This window comes from Otolemur garnettii, unplaced genomic scaffold (assembly GCF_000181295.1).
Source record: "Otolemur garnettii isolate 467f Iridium unplaced genomic scaffold, OtoGar3 scaffold00057, whole genome shotgun sequence".
Lineage (NCBI taxonomy): Eukaryota > Metazoa > Chordata > Mammalia > Primates > Galagidae > Otolemur > Otolemur garnettii.
This window is the reverse complement of record NW_003852452.1, coordinates 8433944-8453394: the sequence shown is the minus strand read 5'-3', so window position 1 is coordinate 8453394 and position 19451 is coordinate 8433944. Positions and strand designations below refer to the sequence as shown.

Genomic DNA, 19451 nt, shown 5'->3' with positions numbered 1-19451 from the left:
TGATAGACTTACACAACAAAGTTGTGATCAGTCAAATGCAACAATGTGCTTGCGTTTCACCAACGTAAAGCACTCCGTAAAAGTCTTAGAAAGATGCCAGGAGGGGCCTATCTATCTTTTTGACTGGATTATTTAAGAACAACCTGTAAGATATTCTTAACAAGAATTCAACAGAACCCAGACTAAAAGTTAGCCCCATGAAGACCAGTCTGCTCCATGAAAACCTACATGTGGATAAAGAATATATACACATATGTATGTGAATAATATAGTCATAAAAGTTAGTAATGGCATTTCCTACCCATAACAATGGCAAGAGAAAAAAATTAAATTTGCAATGGCCAGCCTACTATTATGCCAACTTGTCATCAAAATGAATATTTAATACTGTAGAATGCCTCTGTTGCTATGAAAGACTCAGCCATTCTTACTGCCATAGCTGATGCATCTAGACTTTCTGCCATTTTTATTTATATAAAAACTGATATAAATATATATAAATCTATTTTTATTTACAATAAGGCCAAACCTTTGCCAGCTGGTGAGACGGCACTTCTGGCATTGCTCTGTCTGACCCACACAGTGAGGTGGGGCAGCACAGAGAACTGCAGCCTGGAAGTCAGTCCTGGAACAGACACTTCCTAGCTCCTGCCCTTGGACAGCTCTTTGAGTTTCTGTTTCCTTGATTATGCTATTTCACAGAAAACACTTGTAAACCGTCCAGCTGATGATAACGGTTATGATGCTGACAACAGGAAGTAAAAAAAGTAGAAGAAACAAGAAATTAAATGGCTTGCCAGGGTCACAAAATTAGCATATGTGAATGTGCATTGTGGCTCAGGGCTGGGGTTAGAATCAACTCATCTGCTTTTGCGTTCACTATTCTTTTATGTTTTGCAGTGTGTATGTGTGTGTGTGTGTGCGCGAACGTACCCTTCACAGTAGGAAAAAACTAATATATATTTTTAACTAGTGGCAAGGAAGCAGGCTCATACTCTTCATTTTGATTCAGTCTGCCTGGCAAACTCAGCTTTCAGTTTTCAACCAGAACTTGAAATTCAGGGGTGGCGACGACGTCTTCCCAGATTCTGAGTTGGTGAATTCACTCCCACTACTGACCCAAGTTCACCTCTGTAAGCCACTAAGAGGTAATGATCTAAAGGAAAACTTCACTTTCTAGACTGAACAGGCTCAGTCTAAATGACTGACCAGGTCCGCCTCGTCTACAGGAATAAAGGACACGGCAAGGGAAGGCTTTAAGAATAGAAATATACTTGTCAAGTCAAAAGCATTTCTAGGGACAATAACTGCTGGAAACACTGACACCAGAGGATGACATTTTGTTGCTCATTAAGCTGTATAACCTTCCTCTTTTAATCAGAAACATTACACGATCCTTGGACTCTTCCATGAAATGCCCTTTGGGTCTTCCCGTCCCTTTTTCTGTGCAGGTTGGGTCTGAATTCTCCTACCCGAATTTCAACAGCCTCCAAGCCTGTCTTCTGGCAGGCCTTGCTTTCCCTTCCAGAATATTCTGCACATCTTCTCCAGATTAATCCACCTAAAACAGGTTGCTTTCCTCACATCTCTTTCTATTTTGTCACACCAAGGTTGCATTTTGCCATTGGAACCTCCTTCCACGATTTTGCTCATTTTCCTCCCACTACTAAGAAATTAAATCCTTCTCATTAGTCCAATACCACGTTTCAGATCAACACTCCAGTGCACATGATGGTTTCCTTTGCAGGGTGTGCGCTGCAGCTGTTCCAAGTGTCTCTCACTTTGGGGTTCATTTACTCTCTCATGGGCTTGTATTTTACAATTTTGCCTCCAATGCCCGATTGCCTAACACAGACATTCTCTCTCTCTCTCTTTTCTTTTGGTCTCTGGCACTCAGCTCAAGACCAGCATTCTTCATAAACACTTCCTACTACCCAAATAACAGAGAATTTTATCTCTTCTTATGAAACCAACCGCAGGAAACCTTTTAGTAAGATTGATAGCAGAAATGTACATTACAAGTAAATAAGATTTGTGATAGTTGCACAGCCATATACCACACTCTGTCAAGAAAGATTATACCATAAAACCAAGAGGAAATATTCTCTGCCTCTTGGCCTCCAACATGAGACTTCTCTCTCAATAAACTAAGTGACAGGGCTGAAGTTCTGACCTTAGCAGAGAGAGTTGGACTGCAGATGGCCCTGTCTAGCCCATGGCTCTTGGTGATGCTGAGTGACAGTAGAGGAAAGGGTAGGAACTGTGACATTTCACGAGGGTCACCAGGAGTGCCAGTGGTCTCTAAGCTTCAACAGAGGGTGGAGGTGCAGGAAGGTGCATTTCTGTTGCTTTTACAATGTGGTTTTTTTTCTGCAGAGGGGCTGCAATCATGTTCACAGCTCTTGCCCAACTAGGAGATGTTGAACTTCTAGTCAGTTGTGAAGTAATACACTTCTTTTAATGCTAAAACACAAGCTGACTTGAAATAGTATTTTATACAACTCTTATTATATAAATAAGAGAGACTTATAGTTAATGTGCTACATTCCCAAATTAGTGCAGTGGTGTAAAATTTATTTTTTTTTACCATCTAAGAGTCTTATGAAATGTCAGCTACAAGCCAAATCATTTCTGTCCAATTAGGCAGCCCCCTTCAAAAAAGGGGAAAAAAAATCTATCCCTGTCCAAACTATTTCAGCCCAACATTAGCCATGATACCATGAGAACAAATCGCAGTAGCAAGTGGATAGAAGCCGTGGTGGAAGCCTTAATTCTGGGGGTGCCAGTGCCAACCCCTTCATCCCAGTGAAGGGGATGAGGGCCCAGAGACCAAGTTGGAGAGACCAGTTTGCTGCCCCAGTGGTGAGCCGTCCTGGCTGTTATTCAGGACAATTTTACACAGTAGCTGTATTCTCTGTTTCCCATCCCCACAGTAGCAGCCAGGATGCTGCATCTGAGAGACTGAGGAATTGGTGAGGTATTAGCAGGTGTCCATATTTATTTTCTGTCAAACGTAGGTTTCCAACTGGGGGTGGAAACGGAAAGTGAGGAATTATGTGATACACAGGGAATTTGACTATTTCTCCAGCCATAAAAGTCAGGTGTTGGGGGTAAATATCCTGAGCAGCAGATAGCCAAATATCTTTCCAAAATGCCTTGATCTGGCACGTAAAGTTATTTAAAAATCAGATGAAACCTGACTTCACTGCTTTCTCTCTTTTTCTTCCTGACGCCAACTTTTCCCCATAACCAAACAAGCTTTGTTCCTTTAAACTTCTTTTTCTTCTTTAGACATTCCTATACCTTTTTCATTCCTGTCCTGTGGTTTCCCACTTGGAAGTTTTAAAAACCTCCCCGGATGTATGTCCAGGGAAGTTTGAGAACCACTGGCCTATTGCAGGCCGGAGTCAAATCCAACTTTATTCCACGATGCCGGCCTGGGCTGCTCTGGGGTGCCCTGCACATCGCTCTCCCCAAGACCACTGTAGGTACAGTTGTTCAGTCCTTGGCACGGAGTCATGAATGGCCCTGTGTCGTTTCATATTATTATCTTCTTTTATTCTTATTTAGCACTTCGCCTATTCTTTCCCCTTCTTAAATGTCTGAGTGTCTTAATTCCCCAATTAAAGGTGGAAACCCTGAGCGTTGAATCGCACTGGACCTTCCACTTAGTCAGGGGTCAATAATCATTTTTGATTGCCTGAAAGGGGCCAGAGGCAGAGAAGCGAAGCCAAACCATTATTTTATCTGTGGCAGCAATGGATGAGCTCTGTGAGAAAGCTGCACGCCCTGCAGTGCTGTGGGGTGGGGCTCTCAGGGTCTGAGGCCTCCTGCCAGGTTGAGTACAGGACAACGTTTAGGAAATTTCAGCACAGTTTCTCAATCAGTCTTAGCCTCAATGAGCTAAGTACTGGAGTCAGGTAAAGTCTGGCATCGCTTTGGGAATATAGTGTCTTAATTGCTCCCGGTATCAAATCTTATAGAAACATTGCAACAATCTGAAAAAGTTCTAGTAAGCAATAGAAGTCCCTGTGATCCAAAACTCACAATGCGATCAAAGGGAGTCTGCTCAGTTCTAATCTGCACAAGGGTGAGGACTGCTGGATCCTTGGGGGATCTGAGTTCCTCAGAAATAAGTTAGACACGTGCATGGTGTGGGAATTTTCTCATTGGCTGAATATACTTCCCAGAGGTGCCAGTGAGTCCTCAAGAGTAAAAAAAAAAAAAGAAAAAAGGAGCACACCATTTAATATATGACATCTTTAATACATGACGCTTCTAATCCTGGGAGGTGGTGGTCATTAAGATATAATCACTAGCCTCTAAACAAAGTAGAGGGAGTCGATTTTATTTTAAAAATAAGATTTTCATAATGAGCATCTGGTAGTCATAATCCAGAAAAATCAAAATAAAATACAGCTATTTTTCTTTGGACAAATAAAGTGAGAAGAGCTGAGCTCGGGTCTCTTTAATGTTTAACATCAAACATCTTCTGTCTTCCTTAACTTAGAGCTACTGGACCCTGCTGCTCTTTCCTTGAGTCTGAGCCTTCTGAGACTTGAATGATTCACACAGACCCTTTCAGGCCTTAAGGACGCTGTGTGTTTCCCCCTCTGTGAGAACCTTCCAGTTTGGTCAATGCTACTGTTCCATTAGATTGAAATTATCACATGAGTTTTTTCTGCATTTCATTGGTCTCCTAGTCTTCAGAGCCTGCTCTGTGACTTTCCGTAGCATCTGGCTTATACTTGCACCGCATACTTACTAAAATAGCAAGGACTTATAGATTTTCTAGTATCCACATTTCATTCATTTTTTTCTTTCATTTAATCATTCAACAAAGATTAGGAAGTAGAAATCTTGTGCCTTTAGACCAGCAGACAGTTAGGGTAAGAGAGCAAATGTTGTCTAACGTATCAGGAACATTGGAAATTACCAGACCCATTCTTTGCTGAGACCAGAGAAAAGCATATTTCATTACTGTTTAACAGACAGCTCTCCGCAACCTCGGAAAATCTCTTTAACGATTCAGGTCTGGGAGGGGACCAGCAAGCAGCATTTCCTGAATATAGCAAAACGCATGAACTTATGTGGTCACATCCCATCCCAGGAACATGAGGTGAGTTTCAGACACAGAAAGGAATGAACGCTCCCAAATGGTGAGTTTCATGATGCAATCAAATGGAGAACCTCACATTCCTCTGTGAAAGCGAGGATATAACAAATATTTGTAATGATGATAAGCTAAAGGAATCAGGTGTATGCGTCTGTTGAGAAAAAGGTCCTTGGAAAGCCTGCGGCCCCTGTGTACGTATGTAACTCAGTCTCGCCCAGGACCTTTGCACAAGTAGCCCCTCTGTCCAGAACAAAGCCAGTTCCTGCTTTACATTCGGGTCTCAGCTTAAATGCCACATTGCCACGGGAGCTCCCTTAATATCCTACGTGCAGTAAGTGAGTCCTCATTTTTCTCTCTTTCAGATTCATGTTAGTTTCTTTCATTAAAACCTACAGCGATTTGTAATTGCTTTGCTGTCTATGCACTTTTCGTCAGTCACCCCACTAGAATTATCAGCTGCATGAATAAAGACAGAGGCCATATCTTTATTGCTTCTCCAGGGCCAGCTTAGTCCTGGGATAGAGGAAGACTCAGGAAAACACTGCATGTAAAAGCCACCAGTCTGAATGTACGCAGACCACAGATTTATTTCTGTCTCTCACACATACGTTTCTCATTCACTATTTCCCAATAGCAGAAACAAGGTGCTACAAGTCGACTGTGCTATTTGTCAGGTTATTGATGACAGAATCGTTCTGAGTTTTACCACTTTGAGGCCAGTTGAAAGACTACATTTTCCCTCCACCTCAATTTCTATTTAACACAGAATCTTCTGCAGTTTATGAGGTGGTTATCAAAGGCCCTGACCAATTAAATCCTTTACGCCTACACTAAAGTACACGGTTTTCACACAGGTAAAGCAATCTTGTAGGAAATGAAATGGCTTTGGTGGCCTCAGAGGTGGATGACAGATGTAATAGACACAATAGAATTGCCACAACAGAGATTTTCCTGGGACCACGTAGAAGTATGTAGACCCTTCCCACTAACAAGATTACACTAATGATTCCACTTGTGGGTGTTTCTTCCAGGTACGGCAAAGAACCAAGACACCTCTTACCTAGTAACAGGCAGGTAGATGTGTACTATGAATTGCTTTCCTACAAAAATGATAAAGGCAAAATTGTGGTGCGATGGTTACTTTATTTTTGGGTGTGTGTGTGTGTATGTGTGTTGGTGTGTGGTTCAAGGAAGAAATTCCTAGCTTGTTAGAATGTCATACCAATCAAAGACCACAGGTTTAAGCCAAAGCCTGAAAAAAATAAAACTTAGTAAAGTGCTTCTCTTCACTATAAAATACTAAATATCAAGTGTCAGTTCTTTCTACAGAAATCATCTTCAAAATAAACTACAAAACCACTTGTATTGTCTTGTTTTCAGGTATCCTCAGGGTTTCATTTATAATTTGACCCAAATAGCATCTACCTTTTGAAAAAAATATCTCTAAGACTTATTTCTTTGATGATTCTTGGATTTTCCATAAGGATGCTTCTAGAATGGATTAGACATGATGGCTACACTAGAATGCACTGATAGCTCCCGTCATAGCTGATTTTTGAAAGCAAGGAAATAAATGAATCTCTCAATAAGTTCCTAAAAGAGCATTCACTGCTACCAAAGAGTTGGTAGTGATGATTACCAATATGTTCATCAGTTAAATAAATAAATGTTCATTTGAGAATATGAACAGTTCTTTGAGAAGTCTAGAGGGTTTTGTAATTATCTTCTGAGTATACCCCAACAATCACGTACCATCCTCCTTTTAGAGAAAAGAAAAATCTAACCTTGTGGTAATTTTTGGAAAGCAGAATTGACTTAATTCCTTAAATCATTATAAGGAATCAGATAAACACTCCACCCCTCCAAAATCCTCTGTGCGGTATAATAAAAATTGTCTCCTATTGCCAAGGGACTCCCTTTTTCATCAAAAGCTGAGAACCATCAGGATGTGTGACAGGAACCATCACTTCTATTCTGGCACAGCACTGTCCAAACATCTTTCTGTGGTGGTGGGAATGTTCTGTATCTATAAAATATTAATAAAATGTATCCACACTTAAATCTGCTCTGTTCAATTGAGACAGAACAATCCATTAGCCACATGTGGCTGTGAACTTAAAATGTGACTAGTATGACTAGGGACCTGAGTTTTTATTTTTACTTCATTTTCATTAATTTAATTTTAATTTTACACAGTCCACATGTGGTTAATGGCTACGGTATTGACAGTGCAGTTCTTGTGAAATAATGGGCTAAGGTTTGACCCAGCTATAGCAAAGTCATCATTCGCAATTAAAAAGACAAATGCTATGGCTATCTATGTAGCATATGACTAAATAATTTATCTTGGTACAAGTCTCTCTGTAACTCAAGTTCTCTCCCTGATTAGTCTGTTACTTGACTTCTATTTATGCCCCTAACTCCAGCTTACATAGGGAAGAAGGCAGAAATCTCATGGAAGGGGCCAAGTGGTTTGGTATGACTGCCTGTGATTAGGCCGATCCAATTTTCCTTATCCAAAAAGATGATGTATGTATGAAGGAGACCTCAAACCCCCTTTTATTGCTTGTTCAGAAGGGGTTGTTATTCCAATGTAAATGTAAACTTTTTCTAAAAGCAAAAGTGTCTAGAGGATTGTGGTTGAAACAGATGTGTTTTGTGAAGCCCTAAAGGAAAGATCACAATCCTAGATGTGCCAGTCAGGGGGAAATGACAGCCGCACCTGAGAACAGTCAGGGGAAGGAGGAAAAAATATTAATACAATGTATCCACATTTAAATCAGGAGGAGAGAAAACCCATAAGCAAGAGAGAAAGGGGAAGAAGGAAATTAGCAGGTGCCCAGGTGGTAGAGGGGATGGAAACTGGTCAGGCGTCAAAACATCTGCAAGAAGCAGGAGAGAGAGAACATTCTGAACTTGAGAAGAGACTGCCCATTGAATACTTCCAGACCGTGCTTCTGGGTCACAGTTGGCAGTACTGATTACTCTTTCTGTTGTGAAAGTCTATTCCGTGCGTTTCCAAGACACAACTTGGTTTCTTCTTCCTTGCCTGGAGGTTGCTTTTCTCTCCTTCCCAGCTAGCATCTCACTACTGGTATCTGGCATGGTTAGGGAGCTGTGTACCTCTAAGCACCAGGATGTGCCATTTACATTGCAGAATTTATTAATTCATTGTCAATTCATGAACATAATTCATAACAACCTTCTGGCTGATACATGTGGCAGTAAAGGTGTTTTCTAGTTCACACAAAGGTCCCCTATGACCCAGAAGTCCCCTGACTTGGCCTTGAGAAGGCTATGTTTTCCTTGACTGCCCCTCCAGGCCTTTGTTTTCCCTTTTTAATGAAGCTACTGATGTCATTCGTACACGAGGGTTTAACCACTACTTACATGCCACTTACAACTCTTAAGTTGCTATACTACCCATAGCCTCCACTTCTGTCCTGAACCCTAGATTCATCTCTAATTGGGTTTCCCACAGTGGCACTCAAATGTCTCAGTGGGACCACCCACACTACACATCCAGAAAATGAATCAATCTTCAATCATAATGACAGTCACCATCATCTCACTCCATAAACCTGAGGATTATTTCCTCTCACTCACATTAGATGGGTCTACACATTCTGTCTCAATTCATCTCTTTGGTGCATGTCCCTGTCACATTTGCCTTGCAGGTGCTCAGGACTTCTCGGTGTCCCCACTAATACTGCCATCTTTCATGTGAACCTCATCCACTCTGCTTCCACATCGCTGCCAGTGGGATATTTCTAAAATGCATAATATATTATCATGTCCTCTCCCACTGATGCTTCTTCAATTTTTAGGCCGTATTAATGTGATTCAACATGAAGTTTGAATTCCTGATCGTGTTCTGTAACATGGCGTGTGTGGGAGCTGGTCCTTTGCATGCTTCTCCTTTCAACTTTGACCACTTCCCTATATGTGCCTGCACTTGGGTCATACACATTACCTTTGTCTTGCTTAACAGGACCAGCTGAACCACTCAGGCAGGGTCAAGGGCCTTTACCTCTGCCAGAGGCAATCATTTCCAAATACATCTTCTCCTTTAGACCTTAAGTACCTTGAGAACAGAAATATGATTTTGTCTTTGTATCTCTAGCACCTGGCTCTCAGAATAAATGTTTGACAAGCAGTAGGATGAAGGTAAAGGTCAAAGAGATGGGGAAGGGAGGAAATTAATGAACTTAGAATGCCTCTGGATGATCTGGAGGGGAGGGAAGTGTGAGGCGGTGGGATAGGGAAGGAAATAGTGGCTGTGATGTAGACAGTACTTGGAGATCAAAAAATAACTCTGCTTTTTCTACCCTTTTAGGTGGAAATATAGAATTGATTGCATCATTTTTTTCACAGCTCTAAGATGTTTAATAAAAAAAATCTATAAATGGAGAAAAATACTTAAAAATATTAATACTCTGGGCAGTGTCTGTGGCTCAAAGGAGTAGGGCGCCAGCCCCATATGCCAGAGGTGGTGGGATGGTGGGTTCAAACCCAGCCTCGGCCAAAAACTGCAAAAAAAAAAAAAAAAAATTAATACTCTAAAGCCTTTGTCATCAATAACAAAATTATGAGTATTCATAATAAACATTAAAAGGAAGATGATATGTTATCTAAATGTAAACAAATAACAGGAAAGAATATGAAGATTTTTTTTAAACACTAATTTTAGAGTAAGCAAAAAAAAAAAAAGAACTCTCAAGCATATTTTGCTCTCTTCTGTTTTTTCTCTTTAAAAAGTTTATTATTTTGAAAGTACACAGCTGTTCACAGCTATAAAGAGATAGAGATGTCATATCTATTTGAAATGCATTTAATGTCACCATTGAGCTATGTTGATCACCTGCTATTTGGTTGAGTTTTTGGTTCATAAAAAATTGTCTTGTATTAAGTGTGAGTTTTTTCTTTTTCTCAAGTTCAAATGCCTGAGGAATGTCTGCTTGTTTGATTGCCATGATCAAAATAGCCTGTAAAGGAATACTTCATTTCTTAAATGAACACGAGACCCCTCTAGACAACTCTCTACACCATTAATTTGGGATATAATAAGGCTAGAAACTGCATTTCATAATTTCGAATACAGACCTGTAAAATGGAATTCATTTAAAAATACTTCTAGTTTTGATCTAGAAGCAGATTTTCCTTCTTCTCAAATCTCTGGTTTGGCCCACCTGCCTCTACTCCAGTCTTTACCATGTCCATCAGAGTTATCCAGAAGTCCTACAAGGTGTCCACCTCCACCCCACAGGCCTTCAGCAGCCGCTCATACAGCAGTGGGCCCGGTGCCCACATCCACTCCTCGAGCTTCTCTCGGGTGGGCAGTGGCAGCTTCTGGAGTGGCCTGGGCACCAGCCTGGGTCTGGTTGGAGGCTACGTCAGAGCTGGAGATATGGGGGGCATCACAGCCGTCACAGTGAACCAGAGTCTGCTAAGCCCACTCAACCTGGGGGTGGACCCCAACATTCAGGTCGTGCACACCCAGGAGAAGGAGATCAAGACCCTCAACAACAAGTTTGCCTCCTTCATCGACAGGGTGCGCTTCCTGGAGCAGCAGAACAAGATGCTGGAGACCAAGTGGAACCTCCTGCAGCAGCAGAAGACGGCTCGCAGCAACATGGACAGCATGTTTGAAAGCTACATCAACAACCTTCAGCGACAGCTGGACACACTGGGCCAGGAGAAGCTGAAGCTGGAGGCAGAGCTTGGCAACATGCAGGGGCTGGTGGAGGACTTCAAGAATAAGTATGAGGTGGAGACCAGCAAGCTACAGAGATGGAGAATGAATCTGTCCTCATCAAGAAGGATGTGGATGAAGCTACATGAACCAGGTGGAGCTGGAGTCCGGCCTGGACGGGCTGACTGACGAAATCAACTTCCTCAGCAGCTGTATGAAGAGGAGATCCGTGAGCTGCAGTCTCAGATCTCAGACACGTCTGTGGTCCTGTGCATGGACAATAGCTGCTCCCTGGACATGGACAGCATCCTTGCTGAGGTCCGCACCCAGTACGAGGAGATCGCCAACCACAGCTGGGCTAAGGCTGAGAGCATGTACCAGACCAAGTACAAAGAGCTGCAGGTGCAGGCTGGGAAGCACGGAACCAACTGCAGTGCAGGAAGACTGAGATCTCTGTCATGAACCAGAACATCAGCCAGCTCCAGAAAGAGATGGAAGCTCTCAAAGGCCAGAGGGCTGCCCTGGAGGCCTCCATTGCGGATGCCAAGCAGTGTAGGGAGCTGGCCCTTAAGGATGCCAACACCAAGCTGGCCCAGCTGGAGGCTGCCCTGCATCAAGCCAAGCAGGACATGGCTCAGCAGCTGCGTGAATACCAGGATCTGATGAATGTCAAGCTGGCCCTGGACGTGGAGATCGCCACCTACTGCAAGCTGCTGGAGGATGAGGAGAGCCGGCCGGAGTCGGGATGCAGAGCATGAGTATCCACACGAAGACCACCAGTGGCTATTCGAGTGGCCTGAGCTCGGCCTACAGAGACCTCACAAGCCTGGCCTCAGCTATGGTCTGAGCTCCTTCCAGACTGGCTTTGGCTCTGGTGGGGGCACCAGCTCCAGGGCTGTGGTCGTGAAGAAGATGGGAAACTGGTGTCTGAGTCCTCTGATGTCCTGCCCAAGTGAGCTGCCACTGCGGCCCCTCCAGTCTATCCTCTCACACTGCTGCCACAGAGCCTGTGGGGGAGGCAGCTGTGCCAGGGAGCACGTGGAACAGGAGACCCACCTGAGGCTCAGCCCATCCCTCAGCTCACCCTTCTGGGGAGTTTACCACCTGGGTTACCCACTCTTACATACAGCCCCAACTGAAAATCAGTTTGATTGCTTTTTTAAAAATAAAGCTTCAGCCACATTGCCAACCAAAACAAACAAACAAACAAAACTTCTAGTTTTAAAAGTTTACCAAGTCCATGTTTCGCTTCACTTGTAACTTCTTCTCTAGCAACAGACATTCAGGTCATTCAGTTTTTAAATTAGTAGGCAAATTATTTAATTTTTCTAAGCTTCAGTTTATTTGTCAATTAAATGGGATTAATACCTATCTCATAGGTTGTTGGAAAATTCAATGAGATGGTGCTTTGTACTGTATCTGGCACATTGCAAACCACTCAGTCAAAGGTTGCTATTCTTATTTCCGTATCTAATCCTTGTAAGCCTTGGTAAAGGGACCTTTTTATTATAAACATGTTCCTAGAAGTATAAGACTGTAAATCTTATGCTTCAGCTCCAAAAATGGGATATTAGTTGAATAACAAAATACAAAGACAGATTCTGAGATAAACTGGAAATTCTAGATAAACAGAATCAATTGGCAATGAGAAACTTGTGTAGTAAAAGACCAAGTAGTTTATGAAAGAAACTCTTGCCTTTTGAAATAAATTTTTATCTTCGAAACAACCTAGAATTAGGCACAATGCACATTATAGGTCAAATGCAAATGTTGCTTCATGTAACACCAAGGATTTTCATCAATTCTCACTAAGATGTAACCCAACAGGTTAAGAACCATTAACCCAGACTGTTGGAGAACAGTCTACTTTGTTCTTCTACTTTGAAGAATATTTAAAATAAACTATCTAAAAGAATCCTTTTAAGAAGAGTTTATTTTCTCTCTAAATCGCCCTTGTATTTGCAGACATTTTTCAAGTGTAGTCTGAATCTTGCCTGTCTCCCTTGGAATAAAATCTTTTGTTCTCTCCTCCATGGAGAATAAAACAGAACATTGGGTCACAGTCATTCAGAATTGATCTCAACTTTGCTAATTTACTCTTCCTGCAACAAATAATTGATAGGAATTTTCACCAGTATTTCACAATACATTATTATTTTTAAACAATGACATGGGAGATCAGGGTAAGTGACCTGTAATCGTAACATTCAGGATAAGATTTATGAGCCTTCTTTGCTAAAGAGCTGAGAGTGACTGTAGATGGTGGAGAGTGAAGTTTCCTTGGAACAGTATGGGATAAAACAGCCTAATTATACCTACAAAAGATGGGACTTGCTAACCTGAAGAGATCATCTCAGAAGATACATTCACACTCAGATTAGAGCAAGAAGGACTGGGCCAGAGAATGCACTGAAGGCTCTAATGTCAAAGAACATTTTGAAGAAAAGAGTCCCATGAATAAAAGTAAAGAATAAGTATTTAAAGTTTGTTTTTTTTTTCCTAACAGTGATCAAAATGTAGAGAGACACAAAAATGCTACCATTCTGGAAACCAGAAAGGTTTACACCATGTGGGAGAGAGACTCCACTTAGATTTAACCATATACTGTTGAAACATTTCAAAAGAATTTACTGCCCCTTGCTCAATTTCATATTTAAACAATCTTATTCCTACCTATCAGAAGACCCCGTGAAATAAAGCGTCTGACTCTATTTTTTGATGTTTAACTACAGATGTCTTTGAGGCCTCATTCCCCTCTTTCTTCCCTTTCTGTCCAACATCAGGACAAATGGATAAGAAAGCCCAGGTGCTCTTTCTTTATCCCCAGCCGTAAATTCGTATCAATCACAGCAACCTTCACCCTAGAACCATGTCTTAGGCACTAAAAAAAGCCCAGAGAAAGTTATTTTCCCTCTTTCATAGCTCTCAAAATATTTTTAGATCTGTTTGAAAGACCCATCTTGCTCTTCACAGAAAGCCTCTTGATGGGAGTAATAAACATTTCATATCCTCTTGGTGTGTGGGTAACATAATCAATCTAGAAATGTAAATCAAATTTTGGGTAAATCCATTCCAACTGGCCACAATACCCAGTCAACATGATACTAGAATGGGTGGGTGCTATAGAATGTAGAAATTATTTCAGTACCTAGGAATAAATCTACACCTAGTTTAAACATCAATAATTCATGTGTTTGCATATTAGGAATCCATTCCATTGAATCTAATCAATGCTAAAGTGATGCTGAACTAAATTTCAGAACTTGAGAAGTTCAAGACTAGACTTTGGAATTTGGTAATCCTTTCAATGGAGTACTTTCTAGAAGATACATTCCAGTTTTACTTCTATTAACCATAAGGAAATATGATTTTATTCCTTTAAGAAATAATGCACAACTGTGTTTGAAGAAAAAGTTCTGCATGAGAAAGCAAACTTCACCCCTGAAGGGGGCAATAGTTAATCTACATGAAGAGAGGAAGGGAAAATTGATGTGCCAAGATTTTGTATTACAACCCACAATAACCTGTCTCTACCTTATTGTCTATTGAAATACTGTACTATGTGTTAAAAGGCACTCAATGATAATCAGAATTCCTAACACCCAGAAGAGAGATAACACTAAATGCTGGTGACGATGTGCGGCAACAGGAACTCTCACCATTATGGTGGGAATACAAAACGGTACGGTCACTTTGGAAGGCAGTTTGGCAGTTTCTTCCATAACTAAATATACTCTCACCATGTAATTCAGCAATCATACTCCTTGGTATTTACCCCAAAGTGCTAAAAAGATGTTTACACAGATACTGCATATAAATGTCTACAGCAGCTCTATTCATATTTGCCAGAACTTGAAAAGAACCAAGATGTCCTTCAGTAGGTTGGGGGGGAACAAACTGTGGTTCATCCAAACAAAATGTTATTCAGTGCTAAAAAGGCACAGGCCATCAAGCCATGGAAAGGCACGGAAGAAACTTAGTAGCATATTACTAAGTGAACAAAGCCAGTCTGAAAAGGCTACACACTGCACGATTCCACTTAAATGACACTTCAAAGGCCTAAAAAGATCAGTAGTTGCTGAGGGTCAGGGTGGAGGGATGAAGGAACAAGTGGAGCACAGAGGATTTGAAAGGCTATTAAACTACTCTGCACTGTACAACAGAGGAAACGTGGCATTTCTCCACGTCCATGGGATGTACAGCTTCAAAAGTGAATCCTAATGTAAATTATGGATTTGGGGTGATGATGATGCATCACCCCAGTCTCACTGATCTGAATAAACGTGCCATTCTGCTGTAGCTTCTCGACAAAGGTGGAGGCTGTGCATGTGTAGGGAAGGGGAATATGGAAACTCTGCACTTTCCACCAAGTTTTGCTCTAAAAAGCAAACTTTTTAAAGATACTGCATGGCAGCTTTTGACTTCTTATAAATTAAGGTAGAAAAGTTGAACAGCTAAAAGTATAAGAATTTTAGTCATGTTGTTAATGAGTCTCCTGATGTCAGCAAGGTCGAAGATAACTCACACATTTGTATATAAATGCAAAAATAGTGTCACCAAGGGAACCGATGCCTTGATATTGACTCTCCCTTGCTTTCTGTTTCCTCTTTCATTTCCATTGATGTCAATCAGAACCTCATGCTTTATTAACTGTTGTAAAAGCTAATGTTCAATCAATGGACCTCACTCCTTAAACAAATTTAGATATATTTGTTGATACTGGTATTTCAGGCATAAATGCAACATTTTATGGAAGCTTTGGGCTATTTGATAAACATGTTATGACTACTATTGGCTGAACTAGAAATCTGCAAATACACAGAAGGTATTTAATGAACCCAGAGGTTTGAAGTTACCCATTTCAAGTGCTGGCTCCACCAGTTATTAACTTTGTGGCTTGGAAGAGTTGAGTAACGTCATCTGTCACATGGAAAATCTTATGGATTAAAGGAGATTGCACATATAAGGCATCCGTCATGGTGCCTAGCACACAGGAGGTGTTTAATAAATGTTAACCCCTTTCCTTCCAAGTTAGTCTCCCTTGAATTTGAGTATTCTGAAACCCTGTAGGGGCTTCATAAGCCTGACATTTCATACTTACTCAGAATATTTGAATTTGCACATTCATAAGGGGAAGTTTAATTGATTTAATTTGAGGAGGTGCAATAATAAAACAGTAGAGGGAATTATTCACTGTAGTGTGTTACTCAGTCATTTTTGAATTTGATGCAGTGGAGAAAGTGAGAGAATTAATGATGGTTATTTCTCACATATGTATTCACTGGGCCATTGCCCTTCTCTCCTGCTGGTTTCTGAAGGCCAGGGGAAATCTACCTGCTTAGAGGGTCTAGCCAAAGTCTTAATCAACAACACAGATAGTCAGGCAACTGGCTTTCCTAGAAGTAAGCATTCTCTATGCACTTTAAAGGAGGAGCTGTCTCTAACAAGAATTCCTCATCTGTCTTCAAGAGCATTGTTATAAGTAGAAGCGCAAGCTCTGACGCTAGGAGTGGATAAGATTCTGAAAGGAATCAAGCTTTCTACGGTCTCCTTCCCAAACAATCTTTAGTACAAGTTATTCTCCTTGAAAGCCTAAAATAAAGCTTCCTACAAACACCAGGTAAATTCAATAGCCTGTTAATGCAGCTTTTGGTTGAACATGTAAGTATATCAAAGGTCAAGTTTCAGTTACAGTTCCCATAGCAATTGTAACTTGGGCACTTAACACTTCTCCAGTAACCATCCAGGGAGCATCCACAAACAGAGACTAGGAGCTCTGTGGTGGGGGTATGTGGCTTTTCTGTTGTGTAAAAAATTTTGCTGTTGTGTTGCAGTTGTTTTTGGTACATTTACACACAGTAGTATGTCACAAGCATCATATTTCACTTCTATCACTAGATCTTTAAACTGTTCTCACTGTTTCGGTGGTGATGGCTTTGGCCACATATAATTTTGCAACTGTCCATGTCAGCTCATCCCATTATAAATGTGTTCTTACATTTTTATGGAGAAGCATTTGTGGCAAATCCACAATGATTCGGAATACAGTTTTAACACTGTAACTCAGAAAGTGGAGAAGCCTTAACCTCTCAACAAATGAACATGAAGTAGGAAATGTATGAAAATTAGGGGCAAAAAGCTGGGAGGTCATGAGCCCAAAGCAGAGGGTAAGGATTTATGGAAACTGCTAAATAAAATGAGAAGGGGAATGTTGGGTAATTTTTTTTAAAGAAACAAAGGCACAAATGAACTTTATAATGCACTTAGCTGGAGAACTAGAAGGATAATAAATACAGTTTCTTAGCCAGAAAAGAATTAGTAATTCCTGAACCTGTCTTCTTTATATGCAAAGGTCATTATAACAACTTAATATTATTCCACTATCATAATGGATGATGGGATAGCCAGTCCACCATCAAAGTGAAGGGAGTGATTCTGGAATATTTAGAGCAAAGGATAGTAAATTATGGCTCACAGGGCAAACCCAGTCCAATGCCTATTCTGCAAATGAAGCCTGATTGGAACACAGACCAGGCCTGTTAGTTTGCCTATTGTCTGTGGCTGCTTTCATGCTATAATTTGAGGCAGAATTGAGTAGCTGTGAAAGAGATCATTAAGTTGGCAAAGCCTAAAATATTTAAAATAAGGACCTTTCCAGAAAACGTAGCCAAAAGGCTTAGACAAAAGCAGACATAAAAGTCCATTGTATAAACAACTCTCTATTTGGGCTGAGAAGAAATGGAGAGACACAAAAACATACATTGACTAGAAAAGACCATTTGTTTTATTCTGTTTTTAGGATAAAATATTATGGAATCTCAGTCAACTTATGGATAAATCATTCACTTGAATTTTTCAGGCAATATGATGTGATTGCCTCTTATCATAATCTAAGCCACTGATGCACATGTCCGTGAACTCATCCTAGAAAAAGTGCTACATACTTCATTGTTGAATATTACTATGGATACCTCTGAAGTACTCCCCTTGGCCATCTGGTGACCAAAACAATATTCAACAATGATGTATGCAGCACTTTTTCTACGATGAGTTCACAAACTTAATTGCCAGACCTTCTATGACAACAACTCTGATGGCCATTCCAGAAAAAGAGTTCTAAAATAACACTAAAGCATGGGTCTAGGTGCTGGCATCAGTGCATAGCTTCCCAAGGGGAGTACCTCAAAGGTGACCACAGCAATGAGGTATGAAATGCTTTTTCTAGGATCAGTTGCTGAATTTAATTGTCTAATCCTGTACACTTCAAAATCAGTGTATCCCTGGGGTTAAAGACTTAAAATTCAAATTTCAATATCTCATATTTGGAATTCAAATAAAAGATATATCTATATATATTTATGCCTCTTACTTCAAGGGCATTTTAATAGAAAGCCAAATAGAAGTCAAAGATTTATGAAAGATTATTATGTAGTTCCCCAAGCAAAATGTTATCATTTAATAACCAAGCTCTAGAGAAATGAAGAGAACTGGATAAAATGGTTACATTCAATACAACATGAAAGAATGCCAGAAGGAGCTTAGTAACACATGAAATTGATCTTGTAAAAATAAAAAAGAAGAGTTAAGATTTAAATACTTTTTTTAGCTGGAGAGAATATTGGAAATGTCTATGGAAGTTTCAGCCAGGAAAATTTAGACAAATATTACTACCAACAGAAGAGCCATAAGATCTAAGGCATATAAATTTCTGGAAAGAAAGTCTACCAACTTGTGTTCAGGTATTACCCTGTAGGACTCATGAAAGAAATTAGGGCAAATGGCAAAGAGTTTGCTTATTTTTCAGGAAAAAAAAAAATAAGTCAAGCCTGGAATCATAAAATGGGAAATTTAGCTGCATACCTAAAAAAATACTCAAGTGACTCATACAGAAATCCATTTGCAACTGCTTAAAAGATCAGAAGGTAAGAAATAAGAAGAAGAACATGGCTGCGGCTTTCTGCAAAACGGTCAGACCATCTCATTCCATTCTGTGACACAGTGACAGGGACAGTGGATGGTGCCAGCTGAGGTCTTTCATTCAGCTGCATTTGACATACGTAGTGAGAAAGACACATGGAATCTCTCGGAGCTGCGATTTGGGGGCCACTAGCCACATGTGGGTATTAAGTACTTGAACTGTGGCTGGTGTGAATGGAGATGTGCTATTAAGCGTACACACACACCAGATTTAGAAAACCTAGCTCAAAGAATCATGACATAGCTCACGGATAATACTACACTGATTATGTATTATAATGATAATGTTGGAGGCGGTTAAAGAAAATAGGTTGTTAAAATTAATCTCACGAGTTTAAAACGTTTTAATGGATTAGCCAGTTTTACCCTGTGGTTTATGGCTCACGTGATGTTTCTATTTGATAGTGCTGTCTGATAGATGGACTGTGCTAAACTTAGTAGATCATGGAAAATTTCTTATCCTACACAAGCATCTGTTTCTCCTTCTATGTGAGGGAGGGCAGGAGGTTGGGAGGATGATAGAGAGGCTGGGGGCAGGATAAGTCTTTGCGGAGCATGCCCTGTCCCGCCCCCTAATGCTTCCCTACCTCTACTCTTAACAACCAAAAACAACCTTGTAGGATTTCCAAATGCCCCTGCGGCAGGGTGGGGTGATATCAAAGTCAA

General features: G+C 40.7%; 1 protein-coding gene and 1 pseudogene across 2 annotated transcripts in view; one reads left to right on the top strand and one right to left on the bottom strand.

Moving 5' to 3' along the window:
• The window catches only part of FAR2 (fatty acyl-CoA reductase 2), a 164994-nt gene that overhangs the window by 114388 nt on the left and 31155 nt on the right, over positions 1-19451 (bottom strand). The window lies entirely within an intron of this gene.
• Positions 10299-11918, top strand: LOC100959033 (annotated as a pseudogene). The gene has a single exon (XR_153841.3). The product of XR_153841.3 is annotated as a keratin, type II cytoskeletal 8 pseudogene (transcript).